The sequence below is a fragment of the Pseudophryne corroboree genome, chromosome 1, assembly GCF_028390025.1.
Source record: "Pseudophryne corroboree isolate aPseCor3 chromosome 1, aPseCor3.hap2, whole genome shotgun sequence".
In the NCBI taxonomy this organism is placed as follows: Eukaryota; Metazoa; Chordata; class Amphibia; order Anura; family Myobatrachidae; genus Pseudophryne; species Pseudophryne corroboree.
This window is the reverse complement of record NC_086444.1, coordinates 546790709-546810379: the sequence shown is the minus strand read 5'-3', so window position 1 is coordinate 546810379 and position 19671 is coordinate 546790709. Positions and strand designations below refer to the sequence as shown.

At 48.3% G+C, this 19671-nt stretch overlaps 2 pseudogenes; one reads left to right on the top strand and one right to left on the bottom strand.

Moving 5' to 3' along the window:
• Nucleotides 1-17120: 17120 nt before the first annotated feature.
• Nucleotides 17121-17239, bottom strand: LOC134948091 (5S ribosomal RNA; annotated as a pseudogene).
• Nucleotides 17240-18814: 1575 nt separating this feature from the next.
• Nucleotides 18815-18933, top strand: LOC134939168 (5S ribosomal RNA; annotated as a pseudogene).
• The last annotated feature ends 738 nt before the right edge of the window (nucleotides 18934-19671 follow it).

Sequence of the window (19671 nt, the reverse complement as noted above, 5' to 3'; positions counted from 1 at the left end):
TGTACCCTTGTGTCAGGGACAAATGAGTCATCAGTGATATGCAAATCATCTTTTATTACAATAATCATATATTGAATACTTTTCTGCCATTTTGGCTGTAACTTTGCATTATCGTAGTCGACACTGGAGTCGAACTCCGTGTCGATATCAGTGTTTATTATTTTGGATAGTGAGCATTGTGAGACTCTGAAGGTCTCTGCGCCATAGGGACAGACATGGGTAGATTTCCTGTCTGTTCTCTAATCTTTTGTGCAATAAATTCACCTTAGCACATACACATATCCAAACCGGTGTCTGCGTTGTCGACGGAGACACCCTCTCACACACATATTTGCTCCATCTCCTCCTTAGGGGAGCCTTTTACCTCAGACGTGTCGACACACGCGTACCGACACACCACACACACAGGGGAAGCTCCATTTGAAGACAGTTCCCCCACAAGGCCCTTTGGAGAGACAGAGAGAGAGTATGCCAGCACACACCCCAGCGCTATATGACCCAGGAAACAAACAGTAACTTAGTGTTAACCCAGTAGCTGCTGTATACATTGTTTTTACGCCAAATTTATGTGCCCCCCCCTCTCTTTTTCACCCTCTTCTATCGTGCTTCTGCAGGGGAGAGCCTGGGGAGCTTCCTCTCAGCGGAGCTGTGGAGAGAAAATGGCGCTGGTGAGTGCTGAGGAAGAAGCCCCGCCCCCTCAGCGGCGGGCTTCTGTCCCACAATTTTGTGTAAAAATAATGGCGGGGGCTCATGCATATTACAGTGCCCAGCTGTATATATGCTGCTTTTTGCCAGGAGGTACTCAACTGCTGCCCAGGGCACCCCCCCCCCCTGCGCCCTGCACCCTACAGTGACCGGAGTGTGTGGGTTAGTGTGGGAGCAATGGCGCACAGCTGCAGTGCTGTGCGCTACCTCATATGAAGACAGGAGTCTTCTGCCGCCGATTTTGACGTCTTCTTGCTTCAACCCGCCGGCTTCTGTCTTCTGGCTCTGCGAGGGGGACAGCGGCGTGACTCCGGGAACGGACGACCAAGGTTAAGTTCCTGTGTTCGATCCCTCTGGAGCTAATAGTGTCCAGTAGCCTAAGAAGCGCAACCTAGCCGCAGTTAGTAGGTTTGCTTCTCTCCCCTCAGTCCCACGTAGCAGAGAGTCTGTTGCCAGCAGAAGCTCTCTGAAAATAAAAAACCTAACTAAAATACTTTCTTAATAGTAAGCTCAGGAGAGCTCACTAGAATGCACCCAGCTCCTTCCGGGCACAGATTCTAACTAAGGTCTGGTGGAGGGGCATAGAGGGAGGAGCTAGTGCACACCAGTAGTACTAAATCTTTCTTAGAGTGCCCAGTCTCCTGCGGAGCCCGTCTATTCCCCATGGTCCTTACGGAGTCCCCAGCATCCACTAGGATGTTAGAGAAAAGGGGACGCAAACTGCCGTAATGTGTAATATGGGGACGCAGTCTGCCGTAATGTGTAAAAAGGGTAACGCTGTCTGCCGTAATGTGTAAAAAGGGGACGCTGTCTGCCATAATGTGTAATAAGGGGACGCTGTCTGCCATAATGTGTAATAAGGGGACGCTGTCTGCCATAATGTGTAATAAGGGGACGCTGTCTACCGTAATGTGTAAAAAGGGGGACTGGCTGCCGTAATGTGTAAAAAGGGGGACTGGCTGCCGTAATGTGTAAAAAGGGGGACTGTCTGCCATAATGTGTAAAAAAGAGGACTCTGTCTGCCACGCCCCTATATATTTTTGCCGCGCCTACGGCGCGCACTGCCCCTGTTTTGCATAGGGGGGTGCGCCGAGGCCGTTTCTTGCACACAGCGCTAAAATGTCTAGTTACGGCACTGGTAGACACAATCTGGTTGTGAACTGTAATCTCTGACTAAAGTTCTTGTGAATTGTCAAGGCACTGAACCTTATATAATTAGCACTGCACACTGAAGTCAGCATATTCACGTTCTTTAGAGACTAGTTATGGAGCTCAATAGAGGCCAGTGGACAGCGATAGTCTTCTATGACTACAAGAGTGGCCTGCGGGTAGACAGCACCATCGTGAATCACTGTGTTTGAGTGGCTTACAAAATTTCAGCACAGGATATGGTACTTTCAAGATGAGGAGCACTGCGGCCAACCTGTGTCTGCCATCACCAAGGACAACGTTGTTGCCATGCAGGCCACCATAGTTGAGGTGGACAATAGGGTGACAATGGCAAGTTGGAGAAGGAGATAGTCATCTCACCAGGACCTAGATGCTAGATACTTCAAGAAAAACTTGGCCCGAGCAAGGTTTCTGCATGCTGGGTGCCCCATGAGCTGACTCAATAGCGGAAGTGACTTGGTGCCACAACATGCTGGCCAGGTTTGATGGTGGTCACTCAAATTCTGTCTGGAAGATCATCAGTGGTGATGAATTCTGTATCTACAGTTTCAGCCCCAAGACCTAACAACAGTCGACCCAGTGGCCTCCAGCTGAAGGTGCGGTGCTATAAAAATTCCAACATGAGCCCAGCATGGCTAATCAGATGGTGGCTGTTTTTGTGGCCAAGATTGGTCATGTAGTATAAAATTTTCTGTGTATCCAGAAACTTATTGCACACAATTCATACAGTACAGATGTGTCCTCTTACATCCTTGCTGGAGTCACGATAAACAGCCCTTGAAGTCACGCCATGCTGTGGTGGTATTCGATATCGCCAAGCATCATTTTTTATTTCCTTTTTTTGAGTCTTAGATGCAAAGTAATGTAATGAGACGCACAAGCAGCTTCTGCTGATTAAAATTATATGCAGCATGCCTATATTCTGTGTGTAATTGCAGCTCTATCTGCATCCGAAATGCAAAGCAACTTGAATAATCCCCAAAGTTTTCATTTGGAGAGGGGAAGAAACTATTTTGCTTGATTTCTCATACGTCCTAGAGGATGCTGGGGATGCTTCAAGAACCATGGGGTATAGACGGGATCCGCAGTAGACAAAGGGGTGTGAACTGGCTCCTCCCTCTATGCCCCTCCTCCAGACTCCAGTTAGATTCTGTGCCCAGTGAGACTGGATGCACACTGAGGAGCTCTCCAGAGTTTCTCAGAAAAAAGACTTTTGTTAGGTTTATTATTTTCAGGGAGACTGCTGGCAACAGTCTCCCTGCTTCGTGGGACTGAGGGGAGAGAAGCAGACCTACTTCTGTGAGTTTCAGGGCTCTGCTTCTTAGGCTACTGGACACCATTAGCTCCAGAGGGTCTGATCGCTAGGTACGCCTAGATGCTCGTTCCCGGAGCCGCGCCGTCAACCCCCTTGCAGAGCCAGAAGTCAGAAGCTGGGTGAGTAGAAGAAGATCAGAAGACGGCTTTTGAGGTACTGTGCAGCGGCCGCGCTGCGCGCCATGCTCCCACTTACATAACGGCACTGCAGGGTGCAGGGCGCAGGGGGGGTGCCCTGGACAGCATAAATCCTCAAATAGCGACGGACAAGAGTGTATAAAGTGCCTGGGCACTAAATACAGACCCCCGCCAGTATAAATATGTAAAATTAAGTAGGACTGAAGCGCGCCATTAAGGGGGGTGGCGTAGCCCTCACAGCTCTGACCAGTGCCATTTTCTCTTCACAGAAGCTGCAGAAACGCTGAGCCTGGCCTCCCACACTACTGTACAAGTAACAGGGTGCAAAACAGGTAGGGGGGCACAAGAGATTTGGTGCTATTTTGAAATTAAAAGCGCTGACAGGTCTGGGCAGTATATTACTTGCTTCAGAACCGGGACAGGCGCTGGGCTGTGAGCTGGCAGAACTCCCTCTGTGTTTCTCTAACAGGCTTTGTTGTGGGTCTGTCTCCTATAGCCCCAGTGTGGTTGTGGGTGTCGGTACGTGTGTGTCAACATGTCTGAAGCTGAGTGCTCTTCCCAGGAGGAGGCTGGAGTGGGAACGGAAAAGACTGTGGGAGTGACCGTGTCGGTACCGCCGACGGCTGATTGGGTAAATATGTTGAGTGTTTTGAATGCAAATGTGGCTCGGCTGACTAAGAGATTAGATAAATCTGAGTCTAAGCACCAGACATGGAGGAAATCCATGGAGGATGCATTATCACAAGCTCAGACCCCTTCGGGGGTCACAGAAACGTGCATTTACCCAGATAGCAGATACAGATACCGACACGGACTCCGATTCCAGTGTCGACTATAGTGATGCCAGATTAAATCCTAAACTGGCTAAGAGCATTCAGTACATGATTGTGGTGATAAAAGATGTATTGCATATCACAAAGGACCCTGCTGTTCCTGATACAAGGGTCTGTATGTTTAAAGAAAGAAGCCGGAGGTAACGTTTCCTCCCTCTCATGAACTGAACGCTCTTTTTGAAAAGGCTTGGGAAAATCCTGACAAGAAGGTACAGGTTCCCAAAAGAATCCCGGTGGCATATCCGTTTCCCTCTGGGGACAGGGAAAAGTGGGAGTCAACCCCCACGGTGGACAAAGCTCTATCGCGTCTGTCTAAAAAGGTGGCGCTTCCGTCTCCTGTGACGGCAGCCCTAAAGGATCCTGCGGATCGTAAGCAGGAAAATACACTAAAATCCATTTATGTCACTACAGGTTCGCTACTCAGGCCGGCCGTGGCTTCGGCATGGGTGAGTAGCGCTATTGAAAAGTGGGCAGATAACTTGTCATCTGAGGTAGATACCCTGGACAGGGATAGCGTGCTTTTGACTCTGGGTCATATCAGGGACACTGCAGCTTATTTAAAAGAAGCTGGAAGGGATATTGGCCTTTTGGGCCAATGCCACGGCAGTCTCGGCTAGGAGGGCAGTGTGGATTCATCAATGGAATGCTGATGCTGACTCTAAGAAGACTATGGAGTCTCTACCGTTTAACGGTAGTGTCTTGTTTGGTGACGGCCTCACTGACCTGGTATCTACGGCTTCCGCTGGTAAGTCATCATTTTTACCTTATGTTCCTGCACAACAAAAGAAAACGCCCCACTATCAGATGCAGTCCTTTCGGCCCAATAAATACAAAAAAGGACGAGGGTCCTCCTTCCTTGCTGCGAGAGGAAGAGGAAAGGAAAAAAGGCCACAGGCTGCGGCAAGTTCCCAAGAGCAGAAGTCCTCCCCGGCTTCTACCAAATCCACCGCATGACGCTGGGGCTCCACTGTGGGAGTCTGCACCAGTGGGGGCATGTCTCAAACTCTTCAGTCAGGTCTGGGTGCACTCGGACCTGGATACTTGGATATTAGAAATAGTAACCCAAGGGTACAAATTAGAGTTTCAAGACGTGTCCCCTCACCAATTTTTCAAATTGGCCTTGCCAGCTTCTCTTCCAGAAAGGGAGGTAGTATGCGCTGCAATACTAAAGCTGTGTCAAAATCAAGTCATTGTCACAGTACCAAGACAAGACAAGACAAGTGGTCCGGGTCTCACTTGGACATGCACCGGAAAATAATCTTATCTTCCAGGACCAGGATCTCCCTCCTGTGGTGGCTGCATAGTTCTCACCTTCTGGAGGGACGCAGGTTCTGGATTTAGGATTGGATCCTGGTGACCACAGATGCAAGTTTCCGAGGCTGGGGAGCAGTCATACAGGGGAGAAACTTTCAGGGAAAATGGTCAATCCAGGAAGCTTGTCTGCACATAAACATTCTGGAATTAAGGGCCATTTACAACGGCATTCTGCAAGCGGAACATCTTCTTCGCGGTCTGCCCGTCTTGATTCAGTCAGACAACATAACAGCAGTGGCGTACATAAACCGCCAGGGCGGAACAAAGAGCAGAGCTGCGATGGCCGAGGCCACAAAAGTTCTTCGCTGGGCGGAGAGACATGCAAGCACTCTGTCAGCAGTCTTCATTCCAGGAGTGGACAACTGGGAAACAGACTTCCTCAGCAGACACAATCTCCATCCAGGAGAGTGGGGTCTTCATCAAGAGGTCTTTGCAGAAGTGACAAGTCGTTGGGGAATTCCTCAAATAGACATGATGGCGTCCCGCCTCAACAAGAAATATCAGAGATATTGTTCCAGGTCGAGGGACCCTCAAGCAATAGCGGTGGACGCCCTAGTGACACCGTGGGTGTTTCCGTCGGTCTATGTGTTCCATCCACTTCCACTCATTCCAAAGGTGATAAAGATTATAAGAAGAACTAAGGTTCAGGCGATACTCATTGTTCCAGACTGGCCAAAGAGGGTCTGGTATCCAGATCTTCAGGAGTTGCTTATAGAAGATCCCTGGCCTCTTCCTCTATGGGAGGACCTGTCACAACAAGGACCGTGCGTGTATCAAGACTTACCACGGCTGCATTTGACGGCATAGCGATTGAACGCCCAATCCTAGCCCGAAAGGGTATTCCCAGTGAAGTCATTCCCACACTTCTTCAGGCTAGAAAAGAAGTAACGGCAAAGCATTACCACCATATTTGGAGGAAATATGTGTCTTGGTGTGACTCCAAGAAGGCTCCTACAGAAGAATTTCAGCTGGGGCGTTTACTCCATTTTTTGCAAGCAGGTGTGGATGCGGTCCAAAAGTTAGGCTCTATTAAAGTGCAGATTTCGGCCTTATCTATCTTCTTTCAGAAAGAATTGGCCTCCCTTCCAGAAGTGCAGACCTTCGTGAAAGGCGTTCTGCACATACAACCTCCATTTGTGACTCATGTGGCACCGTGGGATCTTAATGTGGTTTTACAGTTCCTGCAATCTCATTGGTTTGAACCTTTACGTAAGGTTGAGTTAAAATTCCTTACTTGGAAAGTAGTCATGTTGTTGGCCTTGGCATCCGCAAGGTGGGTATCTCAGTTGGTGGCTTTGTCTCACAAAAGCCCCTATTTAATCTTCCATGCTGATAGAGCGGAGTTGAGAACTCGACAGCAATTTCTGCCAAAAGTGGTTTCATCGTTTCACGTAAACCAGCCTATTGTGGTGCCAGTGGCTACTGACGCCTTGGCGGAATCAAAGTCTCTCGATGTGGTCAGAGCTTCGAAAATCTATGTTGCCAGAACAGCGCAGATTTGGAAAACAGAAGCTCTGTTTGTCCTGTGGGCTTCCAACAAGATTGGGGCTCCTGCTTCCAAGCAGACTATTGCGCGCTGGATCTGTAATACTATTCAGCAGGCTCATTCTACGGCAGGATTGCCGTTACCGAAATCGGTGAAAGCTCATTCTACCAGAAAGGTGGGCTCTTCCTGGGCGGCTGCCCGAGGGGTCTCGGCATTACAGCTTTGCCGAGCTGCTACTTGGTCGGGTTCAAACACCTCTGCGAAGTTTTACAAGTTTGATACCCTGGCTGAGGAGGACCTCTTGTTTGGTCAATTGGTGCTGCAGAGTCATCCGCACTCTCCCGCCTGTTCTAGAGCTTTGGTATAAACCCCATGGTTCTTGAAGCATCCCCAGCATACGTATGAGAAAATAGGATTTTAATACCTACCGGTAAATCCTTTTCTCTTAGTCCGTAGAGGATGCTGGGCGCCCATCCCAGTGCGGGCTGTATCTGCAGTTTGGTTATGGTTACACTCATGTTGAGTTAAGTACAGTCACTCTGTGGCTGATGTTGGTCATGCCGTTGCATGCATTGTTGTTGAATGCCATGTTGTACGGAGTGTTTGAGGTGTGAGCTGGATGTATCTCACCTTAGTTTAAAAAAAATAAAATAAATCCTTTTCCTCAAAATGTCCGTCTCCCTGGGCACAGTTCCTATAACTGGAGTCTGGAGGAGGGGCATAGAGGGAGGAGCCAGTTCACACCCCTTTTAAAGTCTTAAAGTGCCCATGTCTCCTGCGGATTCCATCTATACCCCATGGTTCTTGAAGCATCCCCAGCATCCTCTACGGACTAAGAGAAAATAATTTACCGGTAGGTATTAAAATCCTATTTTTTGCGTTTTGGTAAATATTAATATTACATTAATTAATACATTCAACTTGTACATCAAATTAATCAAAAGTATTTTTTTTCCAGGTCATAAATGATGAGGAATTTAATAAAAAAAAAGTCTATTAACCCTACAGATTGTAATAATTATATCTAGGCAAATATCAAACATCATAATAGTTATCACTAAAATACTGTATGTCACTTGATTACTGTGAATATACTTTATATAACATATACTGAATCAGGCACTATATCTTTATATTTTTTCTGATGCAAAATAAAATGTAATGTACAAATAAAGAGGCAATTCCAGATTTCTAACAAATGGGTTACAATCTGCAAAAATTTAGAACAATGTACCGTATTTTTCGGACCATAAGACGCACTTTTTCTCCCCAAAAATGTGGGGGAAAAAGTATGTGCGTCTTATGGAGCGAATAAGACGTTTGCGGGTAGCGGGTAGTGGCGGCGGCCGGCGGGTAGCTGAGGCTGGCGGGTAGCGGCGGGTCCTGGATGCTACTGCTGCGCCGTCATCAGCAGAGCGGCCACAACTCAGCAGCAGAGCCGGCGTCCTGTAACTCCCCTGCTCCCCCATACCTCCTCCCTCCTCAGGAGAGCAGGGAACCACTGGTACTGTCGGGTAGCGGCGGCCGGCGGGTAGCGGCGGGTCCTGGATGCTGCTGCTGCTGCTGTGCCGTCATCATCAGAGCGCAGAGCGGCCACATCTCAGCAGCAGAGCCGGCGTCATGTGACTCCCCCGCTCCCCCCCACCTCCTCCCTTCTCAGGAGACGCAGGGAACCACTGGTACTGTCAGTGTGTGTATGCTCGCTCTGATGTGTGTGTGTGTGTGTGTGTGTGTGTGTGTCTGTCTGTGTATGCTGGCTCTGACAGAAGGCTGCACTGTATATCTCTTAGAGGTCAGAATATTTTTTTCCCAGTTTTCCTACTCTAAAAACTAGGTGCGTCTTATGGTCAGGTGCGTCTTATGGTCCGAAAAATACGGTACTTGAAAGATGTCTTTTTTTTGTAAGAGGGATATCATAATCAGCTTATAAAAGAAGCCAGAGACAAAATATATGGAATTGATTGAAAAGGTCAACTAAAAAAATGTAAATAAGAATGACAAAACAAAAACAGATGACCCCATTATGAAAAGTAAAATACCTGATGCTACCTTTATCACAAACCCATATATAGAAAAATTTGTAATAGAAAAAAAGGTTTCTTCAATGTAGTAATTAAAAATGTGCAAAACAGTAAAAGGTGTCATACATAAAATGGAAGAACTTCAAATTAATGGTAAGGCATACAAAATTGATGAATTCATTATTTACTGTAACACAAAAATGAACAATATTATTATAGAATGTTTTTGTAGGTATTTTTATGTATAACCAGTCCACCTTGCTGAACAAATATATAATATAATCAAAAAGTCTGTACCCCCATTCTCTATTTGCATTTTAAAACAGTACATGGTTTTTCAAAACTTCATTTAACATCATTAAACATATTTAAAGATTTAAGACGGGACACCATGTCCCTCCACAATAGAGACACAATAATATTGAAAATAAACTGACTTCATCAGAAAGTAAATGGATTTAATGTTTATAAACCTCCTAATGATAATGTGTGGACCTCCATTCTAAAAGTAAAACATTCTATACCCTTAATACCATGAAATAATGACACGGAGACTTGAATTTGGCAGAAAATTGTTAGCTATTTATTGTACTCTAACCATTAGAAAAAACCTGTAAAGTAAAAATTAAGTTAACATGCCTATTCAACCGACATATGGTGGCAGAAAAAAGAACGGCTATAACCCACTGAAGATAACCTCAGAACATTAAAAACCCAAACAATCCTAATCTACCACAAACCATACATAGGTAATAGGTGCCCGACTCAGACCTCCACGCTGACTGCCCACCCTGATGGGTGATGACGCTGCCCCCTGATGGGTGATCTAGCGGCCTTAAAAGTCAATGGAGGTGAGTGCACCTAAACCACATCAATACTGTAAAAACTGTGACTAACAAGTAAAACTATAGCCTGCCGTTCTTTTCCACCAACAGCGAAAGACTCTTCCACAGAATCTTCGCACGCCACCATACCCTCAACCTAACTCCTGCAACACCTGAAACAGATCCTCCCGGAAAAGCATCATCCCTTCCTTGGACAGATGCACACCATCAGGCTGAAAAAGGTGACTTCCCTGGAACCGAATCCTAGGGTGGCGAACCACTTTCCCTCCGTGAGCAAATACCCACTTCGCCACCGCAGCGTTCACCTTTTGCCTGGCCTCATCAATAGGGCGACCGTCCGCCACTCCCTGCCAATGCAACCTTGGCACCATCATGGAGAACACCAAAACACAGTTGGGCCACGCTGCGGCCACACTGGCCAGATCTTCCATCATGGCACATCTCAGCTCTAAAGATGTCCTCTTCCCCAGATCGTTGCCACCCAAGTGGACAACCAGCACCCTATGGACTCCATGCTCCCTGACCTGACTGACCAATCTACTCTTCAGATCTCGCCACATCATCCCACGCCAACCAAGCCAACGAACGCCATGAGCCCAAGGAAAAAACTGCGCCCCATCCGAGGCCAAAAACCTGGCTGCCCAGTAAACATAAGAGTGGCCAACTACCCATATTGCCAAATCATCTTCTACCCAACCTGAAGTGAAGGAAAGGAATAAAAATTGGTTAATAAATATCCTAACATGAGCTTATTGCATGCATTAACCTGAAGGATCTGCCAAAAGAAAAAAAGTTTTTATTTCTTATTGAGTCACGACCTAGCCGCTCTAAACAAGCTTCAAGCCAATTGAAGCATAACATAAAAACACAACGGGAAAGATAAAATAAATAAAACCAAATAAAAAGGGGTGAGGTGTGTGTGTGGGGGGGGGGAGTTAAATGGGAAAAACATGTAAGAACTCAGCTGGAGGTGAAAGCATAAAAAACCTGCTGAGGGACTTTGTATTGGAACTAATCAGCCGAATTGTGTAAATTGAAATTCAGTCCGTCAGGTCAGGCAAAAAATTGCAAAAGAACTCCAGACCCCCGCTGCCAGCAGCGGCGAGTAGCTAATCCCTGAGTAGGATGAACAGGGGAGACAAACAGACACAAACTGCACAATAACGTACTTAACCATCCAACATTAACTTATTAACGTTTATTAAAACTGAAAAACTCATGAAACCGGGCGAATATAACGTTTGTAACTGGAAGACTTCCAGCGCCCCACCGCCTGAATCTCAGCAACTGAAAAACCCGCCGATGCAGCCGACGTCGCAGCCTTGATTCGGAAAGAATGCGTACCGAAAGTAGTGGGTGAAAGGCCCAAGCCGGTTAGACAGCGACTAAGCATCCAACGAAATTGATATTTCGTCAATGGTAAACCGTCATAGTGCAGCAGCCATGACCCCCTCAATATCGGGTCGAACTGCTGCATATTTCAATGTCAATCTCACCAGGCAAATGCTCTCCTACAGAGACGGTACCAAAGTGACCCATCTTCCTCTACCTACTTGGTCCGTCTTAGAGCGACGCAGTCTGCAGAGCAAAGACCTCTCACCCACCACCACGTAATCTTGAAGCATGCGCGAATCTGCCCATTTAGATGGTGCTACCAGCACCGAAACCAGAAAGTCTCCGTGATAAGCCATGGAGAACGCCAACTGGAACAACAGCGACTCAAAAAGTGATGATGCGACACCGACTACAGCACCGATGACAGCTGGTAGCAAGGCCGCATCGATGGGGCGACGCACCCACCCTTTCATCGCCTTCACAAGAAGCCCGCTCTTTGTCACGTCAGGAAGACCCTTGATTTTATAAAACAATTAAATCCCTGCTAAGTACCGGGCACCACCGCTCTGGACCTACCCATGACAAAAAGCTGCCAAATAAAAGAAAGCATCATCCGATGCCCACTCTTACCTTCTTGACCCCGTCCTCGGACAAACTCTTCCCACTCGCTCCAAGCTTAACTGTAAGCCTTGAGCGTGTTCGGAGCCACTGATCGCATCGCTAGGCCCTCCAGTCCGGTCCCATCACCTGCCAGACATAACTGGGATATTAAAACCCTCGCTCATCGGCCTCAGGTGCCAACAGCCGAAATCTTTCTCACTGCCCGCGGGACAACGCGTCTGCAATTCCGTTCTTAATTCCTGGAACATGTTGCGCGTGGAACCATACATTCCTACGCAAGCATGTCAGCAACAATTGCGCAAGCACCCTCAAAACCACCAGCGACTTCGCCCTCTGATTATTGATCGCATGCACCACGCCCATATTGTCGCATCTGAACAAAATGCTGCGATCAGCCAGACGTTCGCCCCAAACCTCCAGGGCTACCATAATGGGGAAAAGCTCTAGCAGCAAACGGTCCTTAGTGAAACCTTCGCAACATCATTCCTCCGGCCAAGGGGCCACACACCAAGAGCCCTCTAGGTAGCAACCGATCCCAGAGGAACCCGCCGCATTGGTAAACAGCTGTAATCCAGCATTGTCAACCGTTGGGGCCAACCAGATACGCACCCCATTGAAGTCCTCCAGGAACGAGGCCCAAAAGGCCAAATCCCTCTTAATCTCGGAGGACAAGCGAATGAAATGATGCGGTCTGGCACACCCCGCCGTCGACCTCTCCAGCTTTCGGCTAAAAACCCTGCCCATCGGGATGACCCGACAAGCAAAGTTCAAGAGGCCCAGCAAAGACTGCGCCTGCCGCAGCGTAACTTTGCGCGACGCCACGAACTGCCCGATCACCTCGCAAAGCTTGGCAACCTTGGCCTGAGGAAGGTGACATGAGCCTGCCACCGTATCGATTTCAATCCCCAAGAATGACAAACAGGGGACTGGCCCCTCCGTTTTAACCTCGGCCACAGGAACGCCAAAGTGATAAAACAGGGCTCGGATGCTGAACAAAAAATCGCTGCAGCGCGGTGAATTCGCCGGGCCCACACACAGGAAATCATCAAGGTAATGTGCTACCCCATGACCTCCCGTAGAAGACTCCACGTACCAGTGTAAAAATGTGCTAAACTTTTAAAAGAATGAGCAGGAAACGGAACACCCCATCGGCAAACATTTGTCAATGAAATATTTCGTTCCGATCCGAAAACCCATAAAACGGAATAAGTCCGGATGCAAAGGGAGCAACCTAAATGCGGATTCTACATCAATCTTAGCCATCAGTGCTCCTGGGCCGTAAGTCCGAACAATCCCCAGTGCCTTGTCAAATGACTGGTACACCACCGAACATTGTTCTGGCGGTATTGCGTCGTTGACTGACGACCCTGACGGGTAAGAGAGATGCTGAATGAGCCTAAAAGCACCCGGAGTCTTCTTGGGGACTACCCCCACTGGAGAAATGACCAACTCATCCAATGGGTGCTGGGGAAATGGGCCCTCCATCCTACCCAGTCGCATTTCTTTCCCAACTTTTTTGCGCAAAACTGATGGGAAAGTGCTAGCGGTTTGAAGATCCTTGAGGGCCTTGACTTTCACCTCGCCCGCAACCGGCAGGCGGAAACCAAACTTGAAACCTTGAAACAAAAAACTAGCGTTCCGCCTATTGGGGTACCATCCCAGCCACCTGGACATGGCATCCAACATAATCGGCGTTGGAGCCCTGTTGAGCGGTCCCGGGTGTTTACCATAGCCTTGCTTACCCCCCCCCCCTTGGGCCCTGCCGATTCCCCTTAAAACAGTTGGAGGCCGGGTGTAAGCCGCCGCATTGCAGGCAGGAGTGCCGAAGGAACAGGTCGCATCATTATATGCGAAACATTTCGCCTGTCCGCCCCCGCGATTAGCCGATCTTCGTTTCCTGGCCGCCCCCCCCCCCCCCCGCCGCGCTAAACCCCAGGGCGGATGACCCAGTGCGCTGCCCATCCGCCCCCGGATTCCGGGACTCCTTCGCAGCTTGAGTGGTCCGGGTGACCTGGATCCAGACCTCCACGTCTTTGCATCTAAAATCAATTATCTGCAAGCAGTCCTGCTTTTCCCGAAACTTCTCGTCATACATTCGCCATTCTACTCCTGTTGATGCTCGTTGCATGTCGTGTATCAGGTGCAAGTACCGGATGATGTTCATATGTTCATCCGGCCTATCCTCCAGATAACACGCCGCAAAGACGCAGAAACCAGCCAGCCAGTTGTCAAACGAACGGAAAGCCTCAGCTCCTATGCCCTTCTTAGCCTTCGCTGCCTTATACTCCTTTGCATCCTTAGTCAGCACGAACAGATCCATGTAATCTCCTCTACTGATTTTTTTTTTCCGGCAGCTATCCCGCAAACTCCTCAACCCTGCTGTATAGTTGCAGTGAACCACTCCGGGCAAATTACGGCGCTTCTTGGCCCTGCGAGCGCTACCGCTTGCGCCTCTTCCGCTTCTCCCGCTGCCCTGCCGCCTTTTTTGCGTACCTCGCCGCCCGCTTCTTTGCTCTAGTCATGCTACTAACCTCGGACGCTTGCGATGATAGGGATGAAGGAGAGGAGAACTGACAGAACTAGAGCATGCGGAGGAGCCCGATGCCGAGTCCTCCATTTCACCTGACGTTGCCGACCACTCGGATGCTCCCGCTGTGGAAAAACTTCGAAGTCCTCGTCTTCGCTCACATCTACTGTGGCCTCACCACGAACACCTGAAAAAGATGACAAAGCACGGGACTTGGAAACCACTCCCGGAGCGTGCCTACTATTTCGGGGTACCTCTGCCCGCGACTGGCGTCCGCGCTCTGTTCCTACCTGTTGGTTGGCTAACTGCGCCGCGGCCACCTCCAGGTCATGATAAGCGTGCGCTATCTGCCCTACTACCGACCCCGTCGGCGTGAAGGACGCCCCAGCTACTGTGCGCGTGCCTGAACGCCTCGCTGTCCCCGGAGATGCGGCTGCGATCAATGGGCCCAATGCCGCTACCAACGATGACAGCGCTGAGGCTAACTCCTCGGAGGCCTCCTGACTGCCCCCAAACTCGTGGCCACGACCGGGGGAGGCCCCCGTGAAAGCCACCCTCCGCCTACTGGCCTACCATCTGGTGGTCGTCGAGAAGGGCCCCACTGGTATATAGTCTGCCTGCACCCCTGTTGACCCGCTGGCCCCCCTTGCGTGTTCCTGCCTGTTCCTCTGCCCCTCGCCTCCCCCATATGCCCTGCGCCCACGCTCACCCAATAAGCTGCCACTGCAGCTGCCCCTGGCACGCGTGCCCTCCTCCTGCAGCCCGGAGCTCCCTCCGGCTGCAGGGAAGGCAATCGTATGGGGCCCAGTGAGGTTATCATTAAATGCCCCCCCTTGCCCCCCCAGTCGGACTCCGGCTGTAAGGGAGACTGCGGGGGAGACTCAGAGCCTTGTGGCGCCGCTGCGCATATATGTGCGCGGTCGGCACCACTAGCTGAGTGAACGGCCGCGCACGTCCCTTGCAGCTGCCGCCCGAGCCCCGGCAAAAGCCCTTCCCCGCCCAGCCGCCGCACTCCGCCTGCCTTGGCGCCCTCGGCCGGCATCTGCCTGCGCCCTTGAAACGGAGGGCGGGATGGCGGGAGCTTTGGTATGTTGCCCGCTCATGCGCGCATCCGCGGGTCTGCAACTCCGGCACCTCAGGAGGTGGAGGTGCAGGCCGAGGCCCGGCCACCTCACCTCCCCTCTCTTGTGCCCCGCATCTCGCCCGCCATCCGCGGCCGGAGATTACCTCCGGACCAAACTCCTGGGGCAGGGGAGACCGAGTCCGCCTGGCAACCGCCGTGCGGGTACGCGCGCCGTCGCCAGGGAATGGGGAACCATGAACTATGGACATAGGCCCAGCCGAGGCTCCCTCTTCCCTGCCCTCAAAGCGGTAACGAGATGGAGCCCCGGACGAATGGTGGGGGCGAGAGGCGGCCATGCAAGCAGCACCTGCCTTCAGGGAATGCACTGGAAGGCGAGGGGGAGCAGGAGGGCAAATAACACCGGGCACAAGCTATACCTATACTGTTGTAAACTATAATAAACTTCTCACACAGAAAATTTACCTCATATATATAACCTGTTTAAATCCCTAATGAAATGCTCTAAAACTGAGAAACACTCACCAGCTAGCAGGCAAACTAGCAGAGAGAGACCCCAGTAGCCTAACCATACTGTTGTAAACTATAATAAACTTCTCACACAGAAAATTTACCTCATATATAACCTGTTTAAATCCCTAATGAAATGCTCTAAAACTGAGAAACACTCACCAGCTAGAAGGCAAACTAGCAGAGAGAGACCCCTAGATGACCTATACCACGCTCTATATACTGATCCCTCCCCTATCTACCATTGGCTGTACTTTTCATAACCCCTTATGTCCACACCCATCACAGGAGGTTTAACTCTCTCCATTCCTATGCCTGTCATTTCGTTCTCCTGAACCTTGCCTAATGAATGGAACTTCAACTTTGAGATCAAGTGGTTTATATAATGTCATTAAAACAGTATCCCCCATTTTTATTTTTTTTCTGATTGTATATTGTATACTATCAGCTTTTTCTCATGCCAAGTTCTGCTGTTTCATCTTTGTCATTGTAGATGTGTTATACCAATTACTGTGCATTTAAAGTCACAATTTAGCATCTGTTGTACCCTGTGAGCGTCTTTTTGCTTTCTTTGTGATGATTGACCCGATCACATGCTGCACTTCTTCGCAGCGGTGCGATCGGGTCTGGAATGCGCATGCGCATTGCGCACGTGCGTCGTTGCGCCGGGCGACGACGCTGACAGCAAAGAAAGCAGTCGCAGCGGAGTCCGCAAGAAGAGTGACAGCAGGAAGGTGTTCAGGGGCGTCAACTGACCGTTTGAAGCCGTTTTTGGGGAGTGGTAAGAAAAACGCAGGCGTGTCCAGGCGAACGGAGGGCAGATGAAAAAACAAGTATGGTCCTTTAGAGAGAACAAAAAACCAAAAAAAGCAACTATAGGCCTTTTCCTGAGCACACTTGAAAAAATTGTAATGATGAGATTATTAAAAATTAACATTTATTAATATATACTTAAGAAAAAACGAGAGCTGGCATTAATAATTAAAGAGCATAAGTGTTTGCCAGTACCAATGTACCTGTTATAGGCCAAATTAAAATATAGGTGAGCTAAAATAAATGAACCCTCATACATGGAGAAAATTCATACATATCCTCTCTAATCTGGAATTTATATAAATGAGGTCACTCCCTCGAGTCCGATATAATCTGACAAATGCTATTGACCTGAGATCAGATTGATGTAATGAGTCCCAAGTTGCTTAAACTGTTGGAGAGTAAAATACCTACGGTACCCAGTATTCCCTGGTGGTTCCCCATCCAGGTACTGACCAGGGCCTGCAGTGCTTGGCTTCCAAGATCAGACGAGTTTGGGCATATTCAGTGCGTTCTGACCGTAGGTGAAATTGTCTCCTAGGTGCATCGTTTTCCGATTGTATTGGGACCCAGAATCAATCACGAATTAATTGGATATTAGATTATATATGGTCAGAAATGAGTATGATAATAACACAATGGTCTTATAAATTTCTGATCGTGGTAGACTTCAAACAATAGTGCTGACTGTGCAGTCTTGAGATTGATATTATCAAAGAAACAATTGTGCTCCTAATCGGCCTAAGCAGCAGGAGGGCTTAATAGTGCCCACAATGGTGGAATAATAAAGAGTCTATTACAATTGTGCTCCAAAAGAGCCCAAGCAACAAATGGACTTAGTAATCTCCACAATAATCAGGACAATAGAAAATGTGTATACAGTATAGTAATTATCAGTAGTATTAATTAGAGCATATATGATAATTGCAGATGTCCCTTATGAGTGGGTTACTCCCTCTCCACCCTTACCCAGTAGTTATGCACCAAAAGGAAAGTTGAGTATAATACTCATGGGGATATGAAAAGAATTTATATATCACAAAATAAATTCCTCAGGTTTCCCCTAATGAATGGGGAAATGTATGGTGAACCCTATGGGAAAATAAGGGGGGAGCCGCAGGTCAGGCAAGGAGAGTCCGTTTTCGGCCAGGAGCCGATGACTGTCTTACCCAACCTCTTGTGGAGACCCTCTAGCCGGTAGACGGGACAGGAATCGAGGAGTGAGGCGCCGGCGGCCGCGGTCCGTACAACCGGAAGTTTGGGCGCCGGGACCGGAAGTGACGCGTGTTTCGCTCCGAGAGCTTGATCATGTGATCAAGCTCTCAGAGCGAAACACGCGTCACTTCCGATCCCGGCGCCCGAACTTCCGGTCGTACGGACCGTGGCCGCCGGCGCCTCACTCCTCGATTCCTGTCCCGTCTACCGGCTAGAGGGTCTCCACAAGAGGTTGGGTAAGACAGTCATCGGCTCCTGGCCGAAAACGGACTCTCCTTGCCCGACCTGCGGCTCCCCCCTTATTTTCCCAAAGGGTTCACCATACATTTCCCCATTCATTAGGGGAAACCTGAGGAATTTATTTTGTGATATATAAATTCTTTTCATATCCCCATGAGTATTATACTCAACTTTCCTTTTGGTGCATAACTACTGGGTAAGGGTGGAGAGGGAGTAACCCTCTCATAAGGGACATCTGCAATCTGCAATTATCATATATGCTCTAATTAATACTACTGATAATTACTATACTGTATACACATTTTCTATTGTCCTGATTATTGTGGAGATTACTAAGCCCATTTGTTGCTTGGGCTCTTTTGGAGCACAATTGTAATAGACTCTTTATTATTCCACCATTGTGGGCACTATTAAGCCCTCCTGCTGCTTAGGCCGATTAGGAGCACAATTGTTTCTTTGATAATATCAATCTCAAGTCTGCACAGTCAGCACTATTGTTTGAAGTCTACCACGATCAGAAATTTATAAGACCATTGTGTTATTATCATACTCATTTCTGACCATATATAATCTAATATCCAATTAATTCGTGATTGATTCTGGGTCCCAATACAATCGGAAAACGATGCGCCTAGGAGACAATTTCACCTACGGTCAGACCGCACTGAGTATGCCCAAACTCGTCTGATCTTGGAAGCCAAGCACTGCAGGGCCTGGTCAGTACCTGGATGGGGAACCACCAGGGAATACTGGGTACCGTAGGTATTTTACTCTCCAACAGTTTAAGCAACTTGGGACTCATTACATCAATCTGATCTCAGGTCAATAGCATTTGTCAGATTATATCGGACTCGAGGGAGTGACCTCATTCATATAAATTCCTGATTAGAGAGGATATGTATGAATTTTCTCCATGTATGAGGGTTCATTTATTTTCGCTCACCTATATTATAATTTTGCCTATAACAGGTACATTGGTACTGGCAAACACTTATGCTCTTTAATTATTAATGCCAGCTCTTGTTTTTTCTTAAGTATATATTAATAAATGTTAATTTTTAATAATCTCATCATTACAATTTTTTCAAGTGTGCTCAGGAAAAGGCCTATAGTTGCTTTTTTTGGTTCTTTGTTCTCTCTAAAGGACCATACTTGTTTTTTCATAGTTGTTATAACTATCCTCCTGGAGCACCACCAACTATTTTCTGAATTTATTATTTGAGTAGGCCTTTATGTTGGTTTAATACATAATACTCCAAATTACTTAACTGAAATTGTGATATCCTGTGCAGATTTATTTCCTTTTTGCAGAACGGAGGGCAGATGTCTGATGTCAAAGCCGTGACCCTCATCACTGGACCCGTCGCACAAGGTAAGTATGTCCAGGACTGGTCTTGTTTTGTGTGAAACTTTTTTAGCATAGCAGGGCTTCACAAGCGATCGCAGCCCTGCTATGCTAAAATACACTCCCCCATAGGTGGAGATTAGTTGATCGCACCAGCA